Here is a 7,409-nt window from a genome sequence, read left to right as displayed (position 1 = left end):
CCCAAGCCCATAACACATTGCCTCTGACGCTCACGCTAAACTGAACTTATAACCTGCGGCTGTTTAATTACAAGTATTTGTTTTTGCAATAATGTGAATACTCTTAGGTTTTTTTCGGTAAAGTCACGTAGGTAAAAAATGAAAATAATAATAGAAATAAAATAATAACAAGTGAAAATAAATCAATTAAATCAGGTGGGACCGTCACAGCTAAATTTGATAGGCATCTATGTATTTATATATTTATTTATAAATTAATATATAAATTTATATAAAATCTAGCTGTGACGGTCCCACCTGAAGACGGAGACTTGTGTTGCCTCCGAAACGTCGTGATTTAATTGATTTATTTTTATTTTATTTCTATTATCATTTATATTTTTTACCTACGTGACTTTACCGAAAAAACCTAAGAGTATGAATCCTTGCAGTCACGAAAGCTTCAAATCTAGAATTAATACCGCGAATCGCGTGTAAGTGCAGTTCTGGTGGGAAACAAAACCGGCTACCGGTTTTCCGCACGTAAACGGTTAACTTACAACGTTTGAGTGGAGGAACGAAGGCGGCTTGCCGAAGTTGCTGCCACGGTTACTCGCTCGACCGGATCGATTCCATCTCCTGGCGAGTTCCGTAATTGCCCTCTGCCTCTATCCACCCAGCAGCACTGATGACGGACGCTTGTGTTGCGCCCAAAACGTCGTGATTTATTTATTTTTCTACCCACGTGACTTTACCGAAAGAACCAAAGAGTATGGATTCCTGCAGTCACGAAAGCTTCAAATCATGATAGCACTAATGGGTTTAAACCACAGTTAACATCGATCGGCAGGTCGTCTTCGGTGGGGTAAAGTGCGGGTAGCCTTGCCTCCTTCCCACACCTTGTTGTGGCCGGGGTGTGAGGAGCAGGGCCCAACACTCTGTGGAAGCCCTCCCCCCACCACCCATCCTAGAGGAGGGCCTGCTGCTACCAGTGGCGTGAGCCAAGGCGTTGCAAGTCGCATGAGTTCCTATAACCACGCGGGCATCCATGGCCACGTGCCAGGAAGCCAATGGCCACCACGCGCGTCTCTCCCGGCGTTCACCCTGTGACGTCACGGAATATTTTGAATGCGGGCAACCCCCCCCCCGCCCGCCACGCCCCCCCCTGGAAATGGTGGCTGATTCCGTATTGCGGCGTTAAAAACACAATGACTATAATACGCATTTACTTTTTAGATAAATAACGTTTTAGAAACCCCCTTTAAAAGTGATCAGAAATGGATCATTTGGAGTTGCTTTTAGTTTTTAAATTCGGTTCGGTGACTCAACCAAAATGTGCAATCGGGGCCGCTCAGCGACACCACCCCAACGAGTGGGCGATGTTCGGGTGGCATTTGTCCGACTCAAATCGCTCCGGCGGAGTGGGGCGCAAAGCATCCTTGGCACTGGCCAACCACGAAGCTGCCGTTCCGAGGCCGTTTCGCACAGGGGACAGCCCCGGCACGAATAACCAGAACCCCCTCGAGCTCGTCCTCGCCCAAAACAAGTTATTAACAGCAGACGCTTTGGGTGCCCGGGCCAGAGCAGAACCAGCCTTGCCACCAGAGGTCGCAAACGGGTTTTGATTCCTAACCCGTACCCGTACCCGGCCGCACCAGGGTCGCAAATGGGTACCCGTACCCTACCCGAAATGAGTGACAAACGGCTACTCACCAGTGACTCACGGCCTACCCGTACCCGTACCCGGCCGCACCAGGGTCGCAAACAGGTATCCGTACCCGTACCTGACCGGGTACGGGTAGCCGGGTATCGGGTAGGGTACGGGTATCGGGTACCCGATTGCGACCTCTGCTTGCCACTCATGACCCAGATGGAGCTCACAGGCTTGCCTGCCATGGCCTATTAAGTCGCCATGGGAACGCAGCATTTAGCCTCAATGGGCCCTCACCTAGTTTTAAATGAAGGTATTGATTGATTGATTGGCTCAGGGGCCACACAAATGGAAATAAGTGCCACCCCCCCCCCCCCCCCCATTGCTCGTTTAAGCTAAGGAGACGGTTTGACCTTGACTTGGCGATCAACCCACGCGGCCCATCTTGTGTCCATCATTTCAACAGGCGGAGTAATTTGAGGTTCAATTAGAACATTTTGCGAAGTATTTTAAGCGAAATGTCGTGGATCTCGCCGGATCTCAGAATCTCTCAGCAGCTTCGAGGCCTGCGTGCGCAGTGCTTGTTGGATGGGCCGACCAGCGTGCATAACCAGGTGTTATAGGCTTCTGCGGGGCGACGTGAAGCAGAGAAGCAGTGGCATCAAGGTCCATTGCCGGACTGAGATTCGAAACTGCCCACATCGATGCTCCTCCGCCGCTCTTACTAACCCGCGCTGACCAACATTGGGTGAAGTATGGTCAAAGCCCCTCTCCCCCACGACCGGAGGCCCTCATCCAGCAGCAGATTGGCAAAGGGCCATAAAATGTTCGGTACGTGACAATTGCTGATGGGCAATTCTATACCTCATGCACTGACACATTACAGCATCGGCTATCACGCCGGTAACATCGGCTTATACCGCATTCTCCAGACTATAAGAGGCTGCGGAAAGTCAGACACCCCCCCAAACTTGTGCCGATAAAGTCATACCAAAATTCGGTCTTTCACACACCTACCGGATTATACGACGCAACACCCGCACGAATGCCTACTTCACGAATGGGACTCGCTGAGCCACAGAGCCCAACGTCTGTCGTAAGCCAGCTTGAACAGTTGAGAGCCTGAACAGGTCAGGGCCTGAGCAGGCGAGAGGCTGAACAAGTGAGAGGCTGGACAGGTGAGAGGCTGAACAGGTGAGAGGCTGGACAGGTGAGAGACTGAACAGGTGAGAGACTGAACAGGTGAGAGACTGAACAGGTGAGAGACTGAACAGGTGAGAGGCTGAACAGGTGAGAGACTGAACAGGTGAGAGGTTGAACAAGTGAGAGACTGAACAGGTGAGAGACTGAACAGGTGAGAGACTGAACAGGTGAGAGGCTGGACAGGTGAGAGCCTGAACAGGTGAGAGGCTGGACAAGTGAGAGGCTGGACAGGTGAGAGGCTGGACAAGTGAGAGGCTGAACAAGTGAGAGACTGAACAGGTGAGAGACTGAACAGGTGAGAGACTGAACAGGTGAGAGGCTGGACAGGTGAGAGCCTGAACAGGTGAGAGGCTGGACAAGTGAGAGGCTGGACAGGTGAGAGGCTGGACAGGTGAGAGGCTGAACAAGTGAGAGGCTGGACAGGTGAGAGGCTGGACAGGTGGGAGACTGAACAGGTGAGAGACTGAACAGGTGAGAGGCTGGACAGGTGAGAGACTGAACAGGTGAGAGGCTGGACAGGTGAGAGGCTGGACAGGTGAGAGACTGAACAGGTGAGAGGTTGGACAGGTGAGAGACTGAACAGGTGAGAGGCTGGACAGGTGAGAGGCTGGACAGGTGAGAGACTGAACAAGTGAGAGGCTGAACAGGTGAGAGGCTGGACAGGTGAGAGGCTGAATAAGTGAGAGGCTGGACAGGTGAGAGACTGGACAGGTGAGAGGCTGGACAGGTGAGAGGCTGCACAAGTGAGAGGCTGGACAGGTGAGAGACTGAACAGGTGAGAGACTGAACAAGTGTGAGACTGGACAGGTGAGAGACTGAACAGGTGAGAGACTGAACAAGTGAGAGGCTGAACAAGTGAGAGACTGGACAGGTGAGAGGCTGAACAAGTGAGAGACTGAACAGGTGAGAGACTGAACAGGTGAGAGACTGAACATGTGAGAGACTGAACAGGTGAGAGACTGGACAGGTGAGAGCCTGAACAGGTGAGAGACTGAACAGGTGAGAGGCTGGACAGGTGAGAGACTGAACAGGTGAGAGGCTGAACTGGTGAGAGACTGAACAGGTGAGAGACTGAACAAGTGAGAGGCTGGACAGGTGAGAGGCTGGACAGGTGAGGGGCTGGACAGGTGAGAGACTGAACAGGTGAGAGACTGAACAGGTGAGAGACTGAACAGGTGAGAGGCTGGACAGGTGAGAGCCTGAACAGGTGAGAGGCTGGACAAGTGAGAGGCTGGACAGGTGAGAGACTGGACAGGTGAGAGGCTGGACAGGTGAGAGACTGAACAGGTGAGAGACTGAACAGGTGAGAGACTGAACAGGTGAGAGGCTGGACAGGTGAGAGCCTGAACAGGTGAGAGGCTGGACAAGTGAGAGGCTGGACAGGTGAGAGACTGGACAGGTGAGAGGCTGGACAGGTGAGAGACTGAACAGGTGAGAGACTGAACAAGTGAGAGGCTGGACAGGTGAGAGGCTGGACAGGTGAGAGGCGGAACAAGTGAGAGACTGAACAAGTGAGAGGCTGGACAGGTGAGAGGCTGGACAGGTGAGAGGCTGGACAGGTGAGAGACTGAACAAGTGAGAGGCTGGACAGGTGAGAGGCTGGACAGTTGAAAGCCTGAATAGGTGAGAAGCTGAAGAGACGAAAGCCTCAACATTACGCATGGGCAGCGGTAGTTCGGTAGTTAGTGCACTGCGCTACGACCCGAGACAATAGAGGGTTAATATAACAGGATGTACGTTGAACTTCTTTCGCATCGTACATAGCCAACCGTGCTAATCGGTCCTGGACCATCCTCTACATGCATACGTGGCACAGTGTGTCAACACTCGGGAGGCACCCCTCGTGTGCCGTGCCTTCATAGCTGCTTCTTACTCACCACACTTGCTCCATGAGTCTGGTAAAGGCTACACGGTGGATCTTTGTCTTAGAGTGTGCGTGTGTATAGGTGGGGGGTGTATGGGTGGGGTGTGTAAGGGTGGGGTGTGTATGGGTGGGGGGTGTATGGGTGGGGTGTGTATGGGTGGGGTGTGTATGGGTGGGGTGTGTATGGGTGGGGGGTGTATGGGTGGGGGTGTGTATGGGTGGGGGGTGTATGGGTGGGGGGTGTATGGGTGGGGTGTGTATGGGTGGGGGGTGTATGGGTGGGGGGTGTATGGGTGGGGTGTGTATGGGTGGGGGGTGTATGGGTGGTGTGTGTATGGGTGGGGTGTGTATGGGTGGGGTGTGTATGGGTGGGGGGTGTATGGGTGGGGTGTGTATAGGTGGGGTGTGTATGGGTGGTTGTGTGTATGGGTGGGGTGTGTATAGGTGGGGTGTGTATGGGTGGTGTGTGTATGGGTGGGGGGTGTGTATGGGTGGGGTGTGTATGGGTGGGGTGTGTATGGGTGGTGTGTGTATGGGTGGTGTGTGTATGGGTGGGGGGTGTATGGGTGGGGTGTGTATGGGTGGGGGGTGTGTATGGGTGGTGTGTGTATGGGTGGGGGGTGTATGGGTGGTGTGTGTATGGGTGATGTGTGTATGGGTGGGGGGTGTATGGGTGGGGTGTGTATGGGTGGGGGGTGTATGGGTGGGGTGTGTATGGGTGGGGGTTGTATGGGTGGGGTGTGTATGGGTGGGGTGTGTATGGGTGGGGTGTGTATGGGTGGGTGTGTATGGGTGGTGTGTGTATGGGTGGGGTGTGTATGGGTGGGGTGTGTATGGGTGGGTGTGTGTATGGGTGGGGTGTGTATGGGTGGGGGTGTATGGGTGTGTATGGGTGGGGTGTGTATGGGTGGGGTGTGTATGGGTGTGTATGGGTGTGTATGGGTGTGTATGGGTGGGGGTGTGTATGGGTGGGTGTGTATGGGTGGGTGTGTATGGGTGGGTGTGTATGGGTGGGTATGGGTGTGTATGGGTGGGGTGTGTATGGGTGGGGTGTGTATGGGTGGGGGCGTGTATGGGTGTGTATGGGTGTGTATGGGGGTGTATGGGTGGGGGTGTGTATGGGTGTGTAGGGGTGTGTATGGGTGTATATGGGTGTGTATGGGTGGGGGGGTGTATGGGTGGGGGTGTGTATGGGTGGGGTGTGTATGGGTGGGGGTGTGTATGGGTGTGTATGGGTGTGTATGGGTGGGGGGGTGTATGGGTGGGGGTGTGTATGGGTGTGTAGGGGTGTGTATGGGTGTGTATGGGTGTGTATGGGTGGGGGGGTGTATGGGTGGGGGTGTGTATGGGTGGGGTGTGTATGGGTGGGGGAGTGTATGGGTGTGTATGGGTGTGTATGGGTGTGTATGGGTGGGGGGGTGTATGGGTGGGGGTGTGTATGGGTGGGGTGTGTATGGGTGGGGGTGTGTATGGGTGGGGTGTGTATGGGTGGGGGTGTGTATGGGGGTGTATGGGTGCTATTGCGGTGTGTAATCCTCAGTAGCGGGGAGACAAAGGCGGACGGGTGTGTTGTGTCGGCGCTAAGAAGTGCTTGCTAACTGCAGTACGTATAATCGTATACGGGTGTTGTTTTGGCAATGACTGCATTTATAATTGGATTCTGGAGTAATTAATCCGCTATTTCAACTTGGGTTTCATTCACTGCAATCTAATGCATTTATACACAATACGTTTCAATAACCTCGCTCAACGTTAAAGCCGGTGAGTGCGTATCCATGATTTATTTATGCTTGCTTGCTTACCCAGGAAAGCCTCAACTGAGTGTCAGTTCTTTTTTTTTAAGTGGCTCCTGCATTGGGACGGTGGGCCAATAGCTGTTACATTGCATGGTTGTTGTTGTTGTTGATCTATGGAGGAGAAACCCGGGCGAACCCCACGCAGGACACGAGTAGGGGAACCTGCAAATGCCACAAGACAGTGGGGCTGCTGCCCCTGTCGGGAATCGAACCCAGGCGGGTGCCTTTCACGTGCAGTGAGACGCGATGGGTTACGACTGCGCTATCCCCTCCGCCCAAAGTGCGTGTATGTGTGTGTGTATGTATGTATGTGTGTATGTATGTGTGTGCGTGTATGTGTGCATGTGTGTGTGTGCATGTATGTGTGTATGTGTGTGCATGTATGTGGGTGTATGTGGGTGTGTGCATTTGTGTGTGTGCCTGTATGTGTGTGTGTATGTGTGTGCATGTATGTGTGTGCATGTATGTGTGTGTGTGCATGCCTGTGTGTGCATGTATGTGTGTGTGTGCATGTATGTGTTTCACACACACATTAGTGTTGCGGTAGTGTAGCGGTTAGCGCGCTGCGCTACGAACCCGGCGACACGGGTTCGATTCCCATGCACGCCCAACATCAATGACGATTATCTGAACCGGTCCCGGGCCTCTCCTAGGTTCGACTCAGCCTCAAATGAGTACCTGGTGCGATGTGTAAACATTGCCACTAGGGAGACAAAGGCGGTCGGGCGTGGTGCTGGCCACCCACCCCCTCGTGTACCGTTCCGGCCTTTATAGGTGTTCGCTAACAGCACTTGCCCCTACAGTCTGTTAAGGCTATATGGGGGATCTGTTTTATCTATGTATGTGCATGTATGTGTTTGTGCATGTGTGTGTGTGGGGAGCGGTAGTGTAGCGGGTTAGCGCGCTGCGCTACGAA

The sequence above is a fragment of the Lampetra planeri genome, chromosome 39 (assembly GCF_965212315.1).
Source record: "Lampetra planeri chromosome 39, kcLamPlan1.2.h2, whole genome shotgun sequence".
NCBI lineage: Eukaryota > Metazoa > Chordata > Hyperoartia > Petromyzontiformes > Petromyzontidae > Lampetra > Lampetra planeri.
The sequence above is the reverse complement of the archived record's forward strand: the minus strand, read 5'-3'. Positions refer to the sequence as shown.